This window comes from Danio rerio, chromosome 14 (genome assembly GCF_049306965.1).
Source record: "Danio rerio strain Tuebingen ecotype United States chromosome 14, GRCz12tu, whole genome shotgun sequence".
NCBI lineage: Eukaryota > Metazoa > Chordata > Actinopteri > Cypriniformes > Danionidae > Danio > Danio rerio.
The window spans coordinates 16,357,859-16,376,539 of record NC_133189.1 but is presented as its reverse complement, the minus strand read 5'-3'; the positions used below and the strand labels follow the sequence as shown (position 1 = coordinate 16,376,539).

At 34.5% G+C, this 18,681-nt stretch overlaps 1 protein-coding gene across 3 annotated transcripts in view; it reads right to left on the bottom strand.

Annotated features, from left to right (window-relative positions):
• Positions 1-5,682: 5,682 nt before the first annotated feature.
• rraga (Ras-related GTP binding A) overlaps positions 5,683-18,681 on the bottom strand; it is a 143,651-nt gene continuing 130,652 nt past the window's right edge. For 2 of the 3 annotated variants that reach the window (XM_073921199.1, XM_073921200.1), the window contains one exon: positions 5,683-6,004. The gene's annotated coding sequence lies outside the window, so the exon portion shown is untranslated. 3 annotated transcript variants of the gene reach the window in all.

Sequence of the window (18,681 nt, the reverse complement as noted above, 5' to 3'; positions counted from 1 at the left end):
GTGTGGCATTTTGAGTTTCAAGAGTTCCCACTTAGATATGCTTGGCACTTATAGCAGGTTTGGCATGCTGTCCCGGGAGAGAACCCTGAGCTCGGAGATATTTGAGCCCAGGGCTCCCGCCCGGTCTAGATCAGGTAGGTCTTGATCGCTCCCCCTTTAGAAAGGGAGAAAGAGGAGGAGATGGGGTGGAAGGGGGGATTCTTCCAAAACGAAGATAGTGCAATGAGTAGAAAGTGATCCATTTATATTAAGCTAGGATCATTCTGATTGGACTATTACTCATTACGGATGAGTGGCCAGCGGTTAACAATCATATCACGTGCTCCTCTCGAAATTAGTTTATGAAACTTCACTTTGTAGTTTAATTAGTTTGGTTTGGTTGTCGTGTACACTGAAGAAGTGTTTTTATTTTCAATATTTCTTTTTTGTCGCCTAGTTCAGACTTTGCATTTTAATATTGTTTTGTTTTGTTAAGTTCTTTGATTTGGCATACACTCATTGTTTTTGTTAAAAGAGAATAATTGTAAATGTTTATTTATTTATTATTATCCATTTATTATTGTCACATATTGTTTAAACTATTGAGTAAAACAAAAAAAAAAAGATTAAATAGAGAATTGATTCCTGCTTCATCCTTGATCTGCCGCACACATTACATCTGTCTTACCTAAATGTTACTGCATCCCACTTTAACATCTTAAACTTGTAACACAAGATCTAAGAAGTAACTATGGTAACGTCAAACAGCTAAAAATTGGGTCTGTCTTAACATGCCCACATTAACATTTGAACTTTAACAAATTAGCCCTGAAAAGCACAACAGCCAAATGTGCATGTCATCCTATAAAACTAATATAAAGCAATTGTGACAAAACAAAACAAGCAATAGAGCAGGATAGCTGGTCAAGTCTCACTGTGTAACCTGCTTCCACCCACCTCGCATACAATATGCATATGCTATCAGAGTAAAAAATCAAACATGAAAGTTTAATAAGCACTGGGAAAGAGCGAGGCTTAAAAGAGAAGGTGATAAGCTGAAGGCAGTGTGGAATTGTTTTAAAAAGCAAAGCTTCAGTATGGCAGCAAAATGTGGAAATATACAGTTAGAGGGAAAACAGCTGAGGGCCATTTTTTATGTCCTTTGATAGAGGTAAACCATGTCGATACAAAACATCATACAGAGTGTCCTCTGAAGACACTATGTGCCTTGTATATCCCTTTGATCATGCTAAAACAGATGGAAAAACACCAAGAGCAAACAAATGATCAGCTTCAGAGACTTTCTGAAACCTCCAAAGGATATGAAATCCATGTGATGTATTTCTGCTTGAAATTAAAGTGACACATACACTACAGCCATTCAGTTTATTCAATTCACCTAAAGCACATGTCTTTGGACTGTGGGGGAAACCGGAGCACCCGGAGGCAACCCACATGAACCCAGGGAGAACATGCAAACTTCACACAGAAATGCCAACTGATCCAGCCAAGACTCGATCCAGCAACCTTCTAGCTGTGAGGCGACAGCACTATTTACTGCACCACCGTGTCTTCTCAATGGCATCATATTTCTGTATTTTGATTTGACATGCATTCAACTTAAATCTGGAGTTCTAGCCCACCAGCAATATTTATGTTAAGTCCAGGTCCCGTACACAATTTTATAATCAGATTACCCAATGAATTACCTTTACAAACTCAGACAGCATCACAGGGTTGTTCCCTACAAGGGCTGCTGTTGCTAGGCAACAAAAGACACTTGCTCTGAGAATCTTTAGTGCAGAATAAGACTATTTAATGCTTTATAAAAATAATAATGTGTAAAATCTGAAATCACAAAAACAGAAAAATATATTCTGGTGTTTTGGAAAACTATGTGCATGTAAATTGCTTTTGCATGGACATGGGTGGACTGGATGTCCTAGAAATAAATCCAAACATGAAAATAATGCTACACAGTAACTCGGATTATTAATTTACTCCAGATTTTTCTACTAAAATTATATTCATGATCTAGTCCAAAGCTTACATTTTGAAAAAAAAAATTGTAATATCAATCATTCATTTTTCTATGACAAAAACATAACACAAAGTATACAGATAATTTATTTAAGACCAATACGGTCAATAATATTTGGATTTAACTAAAATGTAATGTAACCGTTAATAATATGGAAGTATTTCACTTAATTTAAAACTAAAATCACTGTGTTAATGCTTAATTTATTTAATCTATTTTAAATCCCTATAAAGAAACTTTTATAGATCATTTTTGTTTATTGTGATGCCTTTTTTTACAGATATCCTTTCAAACAAAATCGTTCCTTTTCATTTTCTTTTACTTTTAAACAAAATGAATAAACAAGTTTAAAACAGAAATAATTCTTTCAGTAAGGCCATTATTAAAATGTATTTTCATAAATAAGTACATTTTTATCACCTTTTTATTTCCTCTAGGTTTTCTAGAAGATATCTTAAAATCTAAGCTGCTTCACTTCTGTTTGAATACTGCATGTCAACTATCCCAAAATGATAGTCCAACCAGAGAGAATCTAGAACTAGAAAATTTAGCTTCAAATGCATTTTTTTAGTTAAGTTCAGACAATATGTCCGGACTAGCACAATCTGCATTGCAAACATTTTATACAAGGTGTGTAAACAAAAAGTTAAGAAAGTAAACAGATCCAAACGAAAATAAAGAATTGAGACAAAGTTGCTTTTCCATACTTGGAAGAACGGTTCTTATTAAAGTCATGTAGGCCTAGTGCCAGTTGTATTTTATGTGAGCTTGGTATGACATGGAAATGAAATAATTTTGAAATATATAGTTGAAGTCAGAATTATTAGTATTATTATTTTTTCTTCTAGAGAATGTTTTATTATTGACAATGTGTTAGGTTGTGCTGTTAGGTAGTGCTGTCGCCTCACAGCAAAAAGGTTGCTGGTTCGAGCCTTGACTGGGTCAGTTGGCATTTTTGTGGGGAGTTTGCATGTTCTCCTCGCATTCGCATTGGTTTCCTCTGGGTGCTCCAGTTTCCCCTACATTCCAAAGACATGCGGTACAGGTGAATTGGGTAGGCCAAATGGTCCCCATGGATGTTTCCCGGAGATAATAATTTTAATATTAATTATTCAACTGTATGTATATATATATATATATATATATATATATATATATATATATATATATATATATATATATACATACATATATATATACATATATATATACACACACACACATATATATGAGCAATATCACACAAGTAGCAGTGCGATATGCCTGTATATCGGCACTGGTGGGAGGAGTGCATCCTTAGTGCCTCCACCAGTGCCGATATACAGCCATATCCCACTGCTACAAGTGTGATATTGCGTTTATACAACAATTTGACGGCATAATTGTGTATATAAAAACAAAATCAAACATGGAGAGACTCAAAAACCCTTTTGTATGAGGAACTACTTTCTTCCGCATTGGATTCAAATCATAAGCGGACAGTGGCTGTTTCTGATATGCGTTATTGTCTGTACTTGCGTTCTTGTGTCCTCGTGAAACGTCATCAACCGTCGCCAAAGTACTGTTCCAATTCTAAAGTTCGCATCTTTCCAAGTACAGATGAAATTCCCGGATGTGTACTTGCTCTGCCCCTTTGGCCAAGGATGCATCGAGAGGTGACTTGTGTGAACTTGCGAAGCTCATATATCCCAGAATGCATTGCATCGTAACCAGCCAGTGCTAATGGGGGAGGAGGAAACCTGCACAGTTTTAAAAATACTCCTTTACTGTGTCACAAAATAAAGTTTTAACAGTTTTTCAGGTGAGAATGTAGTCGTTTTAAACTCGAATTGGCAGTTTATTCACAAAGATAGCGCTTCTTTGACGATGTGCCTCGGCTTATGCGGACTCTGACTCCAAGCGGAGCTCCGTCATCAGCTCTCCGGCTAGAGCAGCTTTACTTCGGCCAGTCCATCTCGGATGTACCGCTGGATTTTATCTCTCCATTGTAGTTATAAAATGATATTTATTACATCTTGTGAATATCTAACAGACAGATTTTGGTCTTTTAAATCTATTATTTGTTTTCAAGTGTATTATTTTGGCAATGATACTTTGTTACCTTTTATAATTGTCTTTAATTATGTTACCATGTTGGACGCTGTTTGTCTCTGTTTACCGAATTGTTTGACGTAATCTTTATTTCTTATTGTGTGTATAATTACCATTGTGGTTTAATAAATTTAATAATCAAAGACACGTGTCTGTGTATAATAACACATTTAAATTCACATTTATATGTATAGATTTTCTTAAATCAAAAATGTAGATTTTTAACATTAATATAATATTAATTAAATCATTTTATTGTAAATGTACAGTGAAACTGATGAATCCATGGTGAGGTAAGTGACGTTATAAAGTACACTGCTGTTCCATTTGAAGAAGTACCCGACTTGTTTTCTTGTGTCCTTGCGTTACATACATATACATACATACACAATTACAACCCTTTCTCAGCCCGGAATTCTTGGCACAGTTGTGCCGATAAATTTAATGTTTCAGAGCTCGAAATTAACTTTTTTACTTGGTAGCACCAGTGCTCCCGACTTCAAATATTTACGAGCACCCACCAAAATTGAATGAGCACCATTGCAAATTGGTATTAGGGGGTTTATTGCATTTGAAAACAACATCAATCAGGACTAACAAAAACCAGAAACAACTATCTAACTAATTCTGAGATGACTTATTAATATTTGTGCATAAAACTCCAAAACAAATGTCTAATAATTTTAAAATATTAATGATGACAATGATACTAACAATGGATTACATTTACTCATTATGAAGCTGCCTTGAATGTGCTTGAATGCGAGTTATCTGCTATAAAAAGTCTATTACTTTATGAAAAATAAATTTAAGGTTTGCATCAAATAAAAATAAAGCATTGCAGTAGGAAATGTTAATTCAATAAATAATATTAGGGCACCTTCTAAAAAACTCGATTGATCTGGGCTGACAGATCAACATTCACCATATAATCACACACATACAGTCATAGGTACTTTTCACTCTTTACTCAATTTAATACCTCATCAGATGATGTTTATTACTTTTTAATACTTTTTAATGGCCTTAATTTTGGCTAATTTCATTTACTATCTTTTACTGCCTTTTACAACCCCGCGGACAACCTGTACTCATCCTAAATGATCTTAAAAACCATGAAATACTTTTGAATATAAATGGTTCGTAAATAATGCAATACTTAATTTAGTCATAAAAAAATAAATCAAACACGCACAAATGATAAAAGTACAATTATTAAGCACATTATAAATGTGCTTTTAAGTCAAGAATTTGTAAGCATTTGTAACAGCAGTTATAAACTACTTACTAACGTTTATTAAAATAGAGGTAATGCTTAACAAATGAATTCACTATATGCTAATGCTTAAGTGATTCATTTGCTGTAATTATGAACTGTTACCAATTTAAATATTATTAAAAAATAACACAATTAACATATGTTTTGAAATTTAAGATTTTAATTATAAGATTATTATGTCAACATGTCTTAGCCATTCAAATTCGAAACAAGCCTTTTCAAAAGAAATTTCATAAGAGATATGCTCATTGTCATAAAGTAAAATAATGATACATGACAGCTATGGGAGGAATTCCAGAAAAACTTTAAGTCACATGTTTTATTTAGTTTTTTTTAGTTGCAAACATAGCACAGGTTAAAAGACAAAATTCTTACATTATAATCTAGCTTTATATCTGTACTTTCTTAATTTGAGATAGCACAAATCACATTTTAACTTCAAGGAGGAAATTTTAACCCCTCAACCCAAGGAACATTAAGTAGTTCTCTTTATTAGCAGAATCTACAAAAGCAAGAAAACAAAAACTTTAATATTAACTTCAATAACAAGATGAATTTGTTTCTTGGAAGAAGACTGGATGCAAATGAAAATCATCCTCGGTTTAACCACCATCCTGTGCATCAAAGAAAAAAAACAGAAAAGAAAAATATAAGTTAGTGAACAGCAGGAACCAAAATGTACATCCTTAACCATGCTGGTCTTGAGTAAGATACTGATGTGTGTTTATAAACAGTATAGGTGTGGAATGTTTTTGCCAATCATCCAAACACCAATAATACTGAATGGACTGTGCAGTGATGAACTTCCATGGTCACAAGTTAGCATATTAGTTTCAGGTTTACTTTCAGGCAAGTTTTATCAGCAAAAAACAACCTCAGTTCTAATAGAAACAATGTGTGACAAATTTAAGCTCTCTCTCTCTCTCTCTCTCTCTCTCTCTCTCTCTCTCTCTCTCTCTCTCTCTCTCTCTCTCTCTCTCTCTCTTTCTCTCTCTCTCTCTCTCTTATATATATATATAAAAAACCTGTTGTTGAAAAGAGAATGAAATATATAGCCATGCCATGCATTCTAAATCATATTAGCAACCAAAGCGTCTCAGCTGGAAAAATGCTTTACCACTAAAAGAATTAGTACAAGAATTTTAAAAGAGTCTATCAATTTAAAGCTGTGTGACTAAAATATATATGTTTAGTTTATATATATATATATATATATATATATATATATATATATATATATATATATATATATATATATATATATATATTGTTTGACATATGGTCTACTGTAAATGTTTCTTATGAGGATTATTTTAATTATGAATAAGATATGAATAAGAGTGGACATGTGACCTACTTATGAATTATTGTAAGGCATTAACATGCATGTACAGTAAGTGAGTTTCTGCTTTACTATTTCTTCCTTTACCTACTATATGTCCTGATCTTTTAAACAATCCAATAGTTTTATAAACTCTCAAGATTTGGTTCCAGATCTGTAATTTTTTTGGCTGGCAAGCTGGCTTCCCCCAAAGCCCCATCACAAAAACATCATTAACTGTTGTGTGAAACTTTGTTAGACCAAATTCTTTTTGTTTGAATGTTTACAAGTATTATATATATATATATATATATATATATATATATATATATATATATATATATATATATATATATATATATATATATATATATATAATTATTAGCCTCCTTCAAATTTTTTTCTTTTTTTTTATATTTTCCGAATGATGTTTAACAGAGCAAGGAAATTTTCACAGTATGTCTAATAATATTTTTTCTTCAAGAAAAAGTCTTATTTGTTTTGTTTCGGCTAGAATAAAAGCAGTTTTTAATTTTTTAAAAGCCTTTTTAGGGAGAAATTATTAGCCCCTTTAAGCTATTTTTTTCTTGATAATCTACAGAACAATCTACTGTTATACAATAACTTGCCTTATTACCCTAACTTGCCTAGTTAATCTAATTAATCTAGTTAAACCTTTAAATGTCACTAAGCTGTATAGAAGTGTCTTGAAAAATATCTAGTAAAATATTAATTACTGTCATCATGGCGAAGATAAAATAAATCAGTTATTAAAAATGAGTTATTAAAACTATTATGTTCAGAAATGAGTTAAAAAATCTTCTCCCAGTTAAACAGAAATTGGGGAAAAAATAAACAAGCAGTCTAATTATTAGGGGGGGCTTATAATTCTGACTTTAACTGTATATATATATATATATATATATATATATATATATATATATATATATATATATATATATATATATATATATGTTTAATGATAAAATCTTAGAAGAGATCGTGCAAGTTATGAAAACATAAACCTGCAGTCTTGACACACTCCCCACATCATTCTTTAAAACAGGGTTTACCTGTTTAGAAATGGATCTTCTAAAAGTGGTAAATGCTTCACTTCTTTCAGGGATTTTTCCAAACTCACTTAAAACTGCAGTTGTTAAACCCCTCTTGGAAAAGAGCAACCTGGATAACACCCTATTGAGGTTATCCCAATGTTAGGCCAATGTCAAATCTCCCTTTCATTGGCAAAATCATTTTAAAAAAAATTTCAACCAGGTTAACAAGTTCTTAAACTTCAGGGGATGTTTAGACAATTTTCAATCTGGTTTCAGAGCACATCACAGTACAGAGAGCGCCCTTATAAAGATAATCAATGATATACACCTAAATACAGATTTAGGTAAAATAACAGTGCTGGTACTGCTCGATCTCGGTGCTGTCGATCAAAGCATACTTCTGGATAGGCTGGAAAACTGGGTTGGGCTATCTGGGATGGTCCTCAAATAGTTCAGATCTTAGCTTGAAGGGAGAGGTTACCATGTCAGTATAGGTGACCATAGGTCGAGGTGGACACCCATGACATGTGGAATACCATAAGGCTCGATTCTGGCACCTCTCCTGTTCAACCTTTATTTGCTCCCTCTGAGCCAAATAATAAAAAAGAACCAAATCTCCTACCACAGCTATGCTGATGACACTCAGATCTACTTAGCCTTACTGCCTAATGACTACAGCCCCATTGACACCCTCTGCCATTGACACCCTTGATGAAATTAACAGTTGGATGTGCCAAAACTTTCTTCAGTTAAACAAAGAGAAAACTGAAGTCATTGCGTTTGGGAACAGAGATGAGGTTCTCAAGGTGAATGCGTACCTTGGCACTAAGGGTCACACGACAATAAATAAGGTCACAAATCTTGGTGTGACTCTGGAGTCAGATCTGAGTTTCAATAGTCATGTCAAAGCAGTATTATCTCAAAAACATCGCAAGAATCAGATGCTTTGTTTCCAGTAAAGACTTGTTCATGCTTTTATCAGCAGTATGGTGGATTACTGTAATGGCCTCCTCACTGGCGTTCCCAAAAAGAGAGAGTCAGACAGTTGCAGCTCATCCAGAACGCTGCAGCCAGGATTCTGACTAGAACCAGGAAATTAGAGCACATCACACCTGTCCTTAGGTCCCAGTTACTGAAGAAGATTTCTATTTTCTCAGTGTGAAGTATTTTCTAAGTGTAAAGCAGTTAATTTTCTCTTCACAAAATGTATGTAGTGCTTGCAGCAAACATGCCAGCCTGTGTTAAAAATACAGTGATATGTCTGTGTAAGATGAGTATGCCTGCACAGGAGCAACACTAGGAGAAGGCTGAATGACTGATTGTGTAGAATAACTGAATATGTAAAGCACTGATCATATATGTTAAATACTTGTATGAAGCTATATGTGTCAGAAGTTAGAATGAGTAACATATTATCAAGTTATTATCCTATCATAACAATGTATGTAAACACTTAGTTCCTTTGCATAAGTTGCATCTATACTTTGCTGACATAGACCTGTAACATCTCTGTTGACATGAGCTAGTGGGCTGAGAGCCAAGAATAGCAGGACCCCTTAGACTAAAAACCTATTCAAAAATGGTCAAGAGTTAAAAAGAGACTTAGGGGTGTGTCACATAATCCTGTATAAAAATTGTAACAAACACAGATATTTCAGAAGTTGTCCAGGAGAGACTTCAGAATGCTATGAGGTCTGCTCTGCTCTTTCTCGGCTTTATTATGGAGAATAAAGTCTATTTTCTGATATTCAAAACCTCTGGTCTGATAATTTCTAATTGATAAGACGTCGAATTTACGACATTACATTCAGAATAGAGTTTAAAGTATTATTACTGGTCTATAAATCACTAAATGGCCAAGGACCTCAATACATTACATCTGACTGAATACAAACTGAATACAAACAGATCACTCAGATCTTTAGGATCATATAAACTAGAAGTTCCAAGAGTTCAGTCAAAGCAGGGTGAATCAGCTTTCAGCAACTATGCTCCTAGCTGCTGGAATCAGCTCCAGATGTGCTCCAACATTAGGCACGCTCAAATCAAGACTGAAAACACATCTGTTTAGCTGTGCCTTTACAGAATATATATATATATATATATATATATATATATATATATATATATATATATATATATATATATATATATATATATATATATATATATATATATATATATATATTAGGGATGTGCGGAGCAGCCGGTATTTGTATCTGTATTTGTTGAGGGGGGAAATGTATTTGTATTCGAGTAAAATTCAAAATGGCGTAAAAATATATATATTTTTTCTATTACACTTCTAATTAACATTACAGTATAAGTATTGTTTAATTATACCCATTATAATAATTATGTATATGCAATATTGGTTAATGTTTTTGAACATGTAACAAGAAATGTCATTGAAAACATATAAGCCATTACCTCATCCATGATTAAACCAATAACTAAAATACCACTGTGAATATTATGAACCACACCACCACTGTTATTGTTAAAGGACGCTGAATTGACAGAATAACAACAAATAATACTTCAAAGAACTGTTCTTTTTTGAAAGAACTTCTTTCTAATGCACAGAATACCAAAAACTAAAATTAACTAAATAAAACTAAATAAACCCCTGACTGGGAGGTCTGGCACAACAAAAGTAAAAGTAAACTGACTTGCCGGGGTAGAATGTGGCTGTGTTGATGGTTTGGTGCTTGTGGGAGCCTCGGCTGAGTTAGTTGACATTTCTATGCGGAGTTTGCATGTTCTCCCCATGTTGGCGTGGGTTTTCTCCGGGTGCTCCGGTTTCCCCCACAGTCCAAACACATGCAATATAGGTGAATTGGGTAAGCTAAATTGTCCCTATTGTATGTGTGTGAAAGAGAGTGTATGGAAGTTTCCAAGTGCTGGGTAGCAGCTGGAAGGGCATCCACTGCGTAAAACAAATTTTGGATAAATTGGTGGTTCATTCCACTGTGGCAACCCCAGATTAATAAAGGGACTAAGCCAAAAAGAAAATAAATGAATGAATGAATATGCATAGAAGATGTTAACAGACGTTTGATATCTCTGCTTCTGCTGATTTCACTTTTGCACACATTACATACAGTATCACTTCACTTTGTTTCATCTGCAGAACCACTGACTGTAAAATGAACTTGAACAAGTTTTTTTTTTTTTTTTGACTGGTGGAGGACAAAGAAATGGCTCAGCAGACTTCTCACTCTTTTCTATTTCGGTGCCCAACTGTATTTGAGGAGTTTCAAGTTAATAAATGACGGGAAGCTATGCTAAGGTTAACCAGCCTATAGCCTATAGAAAATACAGTAGCCGCGTTTCCACTATCGCGCCTAAAGCGAGCGAGCCAGGGCGAGCCAAGGCCAGTGGCGTTTCCACTGTCAATTTCCGGGGCTTAATCGGGTCAAAGCAGGGCTTTCTTGGGGCCAGCGGCCGGCCTTTTTCGGCCCGACGAATACCTTGGGCCAAGGAGGGCCAGCTGGGGCTTCGTGGCAGAGTGAAAGGAGAGGCGGGCAGTTTTCTGATCGCACATGAGTACATGCGCCAAACAAATAAAGAAATAATGGAAAGAAAACATCTAGCCTTATAGTCTGGGGTCTTTTTGCGTATGATCACCCTTATGATTCCCTTTTAAATGTAAGGCTGTTGCATAAAATAATAAAGTAGTTTTACTTTATAGTGACATTCTTTGCTGCGTCCTCCTTTATGTTTCAATAACGCATAATATTCTTTACACCATATTAAAGACACAGCAGACAGTAAAGGTTTTCGAGAGTTTTTTGTCAAGTTTAAAATGTTTGTTTGTGCGCGTTTAGATGCCTGTATGTGTGTGTGAGACCGGGCAAGAGTGCTCCTTCACAGTTCTGTTATGCCGCAAGCGGCTTTTTTTCTTTATTTATTTGGAGATAATACACAATATAAATACAACAAAAAGACATAAAACTTAACAAATTACGTGCCCACTTTCGTAGACTTTAAACAATATAGTGTCATATCTTGATAAAATAGCCTATATTGAAAATATAATTTAAAGAATTACAAATATCGGATATATATAAAATCGCATTAAATAAATAAACCAATATAAAATAAACAAAAGCTAGCTATATGTAGGTAGCCTATATACAATACATAAATCAAACCGTTTTAAAGCCACATATAGCCTAACTTTCATTTTACAAAGACCTATCTGAAAAAAAATGACTGGAAATACACAGGTCTGTGCGTATAGACATTTTATGTACTGCTGTACAGTAATGTGTCATTTGTTTGTTTCGGTTGTCTTCATTTTAATGGTTTCGTTTCGTGATAATTCTATGGTGTGCTTTATCTGCCTCTCCTGATTCCCGCTGGAGTGGGAGGGTTGTGTGACGTTTGATTCGGGGACGTTATGTGGGCGGTGTTTGCATGACGCGCTGTGAGCTACTAGCCCGACAGTTGAAACGCGACATGATTTCAGCCTCATTTCTCAACCTCCCGGGCTATTGGCCCGGCCCGGCCCGATTAAAGCCCTGGCTCGCACTGGCCCGATAGTGGAAATGCGGCTATTGCTGTCTGGAAAAGACAGTAATTTAGACGTACCATATAACTCCCATAAGTGCATACTATTCGACACAACTGCACAAGCATCGTTTTAACCTTTATAAACGAACGTTAACGTTACTCTGTTAACAGTCTATTGTCTAAATTACGGCGCTAACAGAGCTAACGTTGCATAAACAGAGAGCAAACGGATTGATTGCAGACGTCAATAATGCAGCGTAATGGAATATCCCGATCAAACTCCGCTTCAACTCCGCTACAAGTTTATAAACTGCCTCTGGAACCCATGCAAGGTACAAAAATCTGTTTAACTAAAATAGCGATGCAGTAAAGTATTTTTTCCCTTAGCCGAGCCTTCTCTGTTGCTATTTGGAGAAGCCTGTGCCAGTCACCTTTACATCCACCCAGCCCTCCGTCTCACTCACTCTCTCACTCACTCACGCGGGCATGCACTGCGGTCTCATGAGGAAACGCAGCTGTTTGATATAATGTTTTTCTTGTTCCCGAATACAAATAATTTTTCAAGTATTTGTTCGAAATATGTATTCGTAAAAACACGCTATTCGTGCCTTTCTGAATATCGTATTCAGATTCAGCTCCACCCATAATATATATATATATATATATATATATATATATATATATATATATATATATATATATATATATATACACACACACATACACACACACATATATATATATAAATATATATATATATATATATATATATATATATATATATATATATATATATATATATATATATATATATATATATATATTAGGGATGTGCGGAGCAGCCGGTATTTGTATTTGTATTTGTTGAGGGGGGAAAAGTATTTGTATTTGTATTTGTATTTGTATTTGTATTCGAGTAAAATTCAAAATGGCGCAAAAATATATATTTTTTCTATTACACTTCTAATTTACGTTATAGTGAAAGTATTGTTTAATTATACCCATTATATAAATTATAGATATGCAATATTGGCTGTTGTTTTTGAACATGTGATAAGAAATGTCATTGAAAAGAAAATAACATAGAAGCCATTATCTCATCCATGGTTAAACCAACAACTAATAAAATACCATTGTGAATATTATGAACCCCACCACCACCGTTCTTGTTGAAGGACACTGAATAGACAGAATAAAAACAAAATAATAATTCAAAAAACTGTTCTTCTTCTAAAAGAACTTCTTTCCAATGGACAGAATTCCAAAAACTAATATTAACTAAATAAATCTAAATAAACCCTGCCTGGGAGATCTGGCAGAACAAAAGTATCCTATATAATAATAAAAGATACAGCCCTGCCAGCCACAAAAAAGACACAAAGTTTGTTTGTTTGTTTTTTTATGTTTGAAACTGACTTGCTGGGGCAGAATGTGGCTGTGTTGATGCTTTTAGGATGCTTTTAGTGCATGTGATAATACATTACATAGAAGGTTGCGCGGTGCTCTGTTCAGTGAGAAGCGCTCTCTATGGCAAGCCTTTTTAGCATTTAAATCTTTGTTCTGACTCCATAAATATATTAGAGATATCTCTAATTATATTTTGACTAGTCATAATTATAATTCCACTACTCAGAATGACAATTAGACATGTCTGCAATTACAATTGTACTAGTACGAAATCAGATGAATTTTGGCTAGTAACAATTGTAATTGATATCTCTGAGTTTTTAGTCATAATACATTTAGAGATATCTTTAATTCATCATATTTAGAGATATTTACAAATATATTTGAAGATATCTCTAATTAATTTACTAAAAGTCTAATTACAGTTGTAGATATCTTGAATTGGATTTTTGACTAGTCAAAATTCATTTGGAGATATCTCTAATTACAATTGTGACTAGTCAAAACTTATTTAGAGATATCTGCAAATATTTTTCAATGGAAGTCAATGGAGGAATATGACTAGTCTATCATAATATATTTGCAGATATTTCCAATCTGACTAGTCAAATTATAATTTTGACAAGTCAAAATATAATTAGAGATATCTCTAAATATATTTATGGACAGTCTGAACAAGGTTTAAATGCTAAAACGGCTTGCCATACGCTTTCACCCAGTAGCACAGTGGAGATTTCTCTAGTTATATCCTTTCAGTCGTTTGTTATGCATTGACATGCAGTCAAATATTTCACCAAACAGTCCTTAGGGATGCGGTGACACGCAGTCAGATATTTTACCGGACAGATCCGCCACTTTTGGCGCGCATAAACAATCATAATGTTCTCGTGCTGCAGGAATGAGGTCTGCTGAAGGCGCGCAGCTGACGTGCAGTGAGAGGTTTGCGTCTTTAATAAACTACGGCAGTTTGCGATCACTGAACAGTAAGAATGATTAATAAATCCATATGAAACAACCCCTTAAAAGTCACGTCTCGCTTTCTGTTTCGGGCTTTGGCGCATTTTGCCTCTCTCTCTCTCTCTCTCTCTCTCTCTCTTTCTCTCTCTCACTCTCTCTCACTCACTCACGCGGGCATGCACTGTGGTCTCATGAGGAAACGCTGCTTTTTGATATAGTGTTTTTCTTGCTCCCGAATACAAATAATTTTTCAAGTATTTGTTTGAATCAAGTATTCGTAAAAACACGCTATTCGTGCCTTTCCGAATACCGTATTCGGGTTCGGCTCCACCCTTAATATATATATATATATATATATATATATATATATATATATATATATATATATATATATATATATATACTATATACTATATATATATATATATATATATACACACACACACACACACACACATATATATATATATGTATATATATATATATATATATATATATATATATATATATATATATATATATATATATATATATATATATATATATATTAGGGATGTGCGGAGCAGCCGGTATTTGTATTTGTTGAGGGGGAAAAAGTATTTGTATTTGTATTCGAGTAAAAATTCAAAATGGCGCAAAAATATATATTTTTTCTATTACATTTCTAATTTACGTTATAGTTAAAGTACTGTTTAATTATACCCATTATATAAATTATATATATGCAATATTGGTTGTTGTTTTTGAACATGTGACAAGAAATGTCATTGAAAAGAAAATAACATAGAAGCCATTATCTCATCCATGGTTAAACCAACAACTAATAAAATACTATTGTGAATATTATGAACCCCACCACCAACGTTCTTGACACTGAATAGACAGAATAAAAACAAAGAATACTTCAAAAAACTGTTCTTCTTCTGAAAGAACGTCTTTCCAATGCACAGAATTCTAAAAACTAAAATTAGCCAAATAAATCCAAATAAAACCTTGCCAGGGAGATCTGGCAGAACAAAAGTATTCTATATAATACTAAAAGATACAGCCCTGCTATTGTCATCTGCCTGCCACAAAACAGACACAAAGTTTGTTTGTTTTTTTACATTTTTTACATGTTTTATGTTTGAAACTGACTTGCTGGGGCAGAATGTGGCTGTGTTGATGGTTTGGTGCTTGTGGAGGATTTAGCAGAACATAGCTGTGCTGATTGAGGGGATTGATGCTTGTGGGGGGTTCACAGACAGTATCAGGAGAGGATGCTTTTAGTGCATGTGATAATACATTACATAGAAGGTTGCGCGGTGGCACAGTGAGTAGCACTGTCGCCTGATAGCAAGAAGGTTGCTGGTTCGAGCCCCGACTGGGTTCTCCCCATGTTGGCGTGGGTTTCCTCCGGGTGCTCCGGTTTCCACCACAGTCCAAACACATGCAATACAGATGAATTGGGTAAGCTAAATTGTCCCTATTGTATGTGTGTGAAAGAGAGTGTATGGATGTTTCCCAGTGCTGGGTAGCAGCTGGAAGGGCAACCACTGCGTAAAACATATGCTGGATAAATTGGTGGTTTATTCCACTGTGGCAACCCCAGATTGATAAAGGGATTTAGCCGAAAAGAAATGAATGATTATGTATAGAAGATGTTGACAGATGTTTAATATCTCTGCCTCTGCTGATTTCACTTTTGCACACATTATACAGTATCACTTTTTATCTTTTTTTTTCTTTTGACCAGTGGAGGACCAAGAAATGGCTTAGTCGTTTGTTATGCATTGACATGCAGTCAAATATTTCCCCAAACACTCCTTAGGGATGCGGTGACACGCAGTCAGATATTTCACCGGAAAGATCCGCCACTTTTGGCGCTCATAAACAATCATAAAGCCCTCGTGCTGCAGGAATGAGGAGATCTGCTGAAGGCGCGCAGCTGACATGCAGTGAGGGGTTTGCGTCTTTAATAAACTACGGCAGTTTGCGATCACTGAACAGTAAGAATGATTAATAAATCCATATGAAACAACCCCTTAAAAGTCACGTCTCGCTTTCGGTTTCGGGCTTTGGCGCGTTTTGCACTGAGCGTCTCTCTCTCTCTCTCTCTCTCTCACTCTCTCTCACTCACTCACTCACTCACGCGGGCATGCACTGTAGTCTCATGAGGAAACGCTGCTTTTTGATATAGTGTTTTTCTTGCTCCCGAATACAAATAATTTTTCAAGTTTTTGTTCGAATCAAGTATTCGTAAAAACAGGCTATTCGTGCCTTTCCGAATACCGTATTCGGGTTTGGCTCCACCCTTAATATATACAAATGTATGTATATATATATATACAAACACACACACATATATATATATATATATATATATATATATATATATATATATATATATATACACACACACACACACACACACACACACACACACACACACACACACACATATATATATATATATATATATATATATATATATATATATATATATATATATATATCTATACATACACACACACATATAGTTTAATTTTTCATTTATAAACTAAAGCATTGCATTATTTACCATTTGTATTTAATAGTAGTAGGTGGTTTGTAACACAGTATTTGTTCATATTAAATATTTGTTTTCACAACTAAATTTCCACAACTAATTTTACCGCTGATCACTAGACTTATTATTAATTATTAATATATTAAGGTAGTTACTACAGTATGCCTGCAGTTGTTTACTCCATGTCACTTGCAGCGCATTTAACGGAATCAAGAAAAATATAGTTAGACAGAAATGAAAGAAAATAGCTTTCAGTACACAACCAGTTGTTAGACCTGACTAGCAACCTGGCATCCTGGACAAATTTGCCCACTGGCCTCCAAACCATCCCCTTATCATAATTGGCTTCATCACTCTGTGTCCTCTCCACCAATCAGCTGGTGTTTGGTGTGCGATATGGTGCAATATGGCTGCCATCGTGTCATCCAGGTGGATGCTGCACACTGGAGGTGGATGACGAGATTCCCCCCATTGTGTAAAAGCACTTTGAGTGTCTAAAAAAAAGCACTATATAAATGTAAGGAATTATTATAATTAAATGTCAAGCCAGCAGCATGGTTAAAGTATTTACTCTACATACACTTCACTTTAACACACTTTACTCATTGTCCCGATAAAAAAAAAAAAAAAAAAAAAAAACTTCATGCTTTCTCACTATTAAATGTGGTCTACAGCTCTTAAATTTGTAAAAGAATGGCTCAATTGCAGCTTTATTATTCCTCTTCTCAACTATATGTGTACAATTACTTCAAAATTCTTGATGTGTGTGTAAATACTTTAGTTTGCTTTATGTAAGTGGTAGCGAGAGGGTGCATAATAGCATTAGCAAGAGAAAAATGGCAAAAAATATAATAGGCCCTCATATCAGGTCCATAATAAACAAGAGAGCCACAGCGAGTATATTATGATCTTGAATTGTTCCAACAGATAACAGCAGGAGGGTCTTTTGGGAAAGCAGAATTGTTGGGCTCAAGTAGAAGTGGGGAAAGAAAATGAAAGACTCTTGGCTCCTCAGCCCCTCTCACACTTTATTATCCAAAATGGGCTGCTGTACTGTCGCAGAGTGGTAGGGAGAGAGAAAGAAACTTTTAGTCATACCCAAAAGCAAGATGAAGACTGACCTGGGGCCTCATGTACCAACGCTGCGTACACACAAAAACTTTTGCGTATGACAGATTTCATGCCTGCATTTGGATTTACTAACGATGTAATTAATGTGATAATGTGTGTTGGTGCACGTCAACTTCATATCTGGCTTTGTGCATTTTTTGTGTGTTTGTCTTTTTGGTAACACTTTACAATAAGGGTGCATTAGTTAACATTAGTTAATGCATTAGTTAACATGAACTAACAATGAATAACGCATTTATTAAACATTACCTAACCTTTGTTAATGTTAACTAAACATTTATTTATGTGTTAGCTAATGCATTAGTAAACATGATCTAACAGTAATTAAGGACTTTGTTCAGCATTACTTAATCT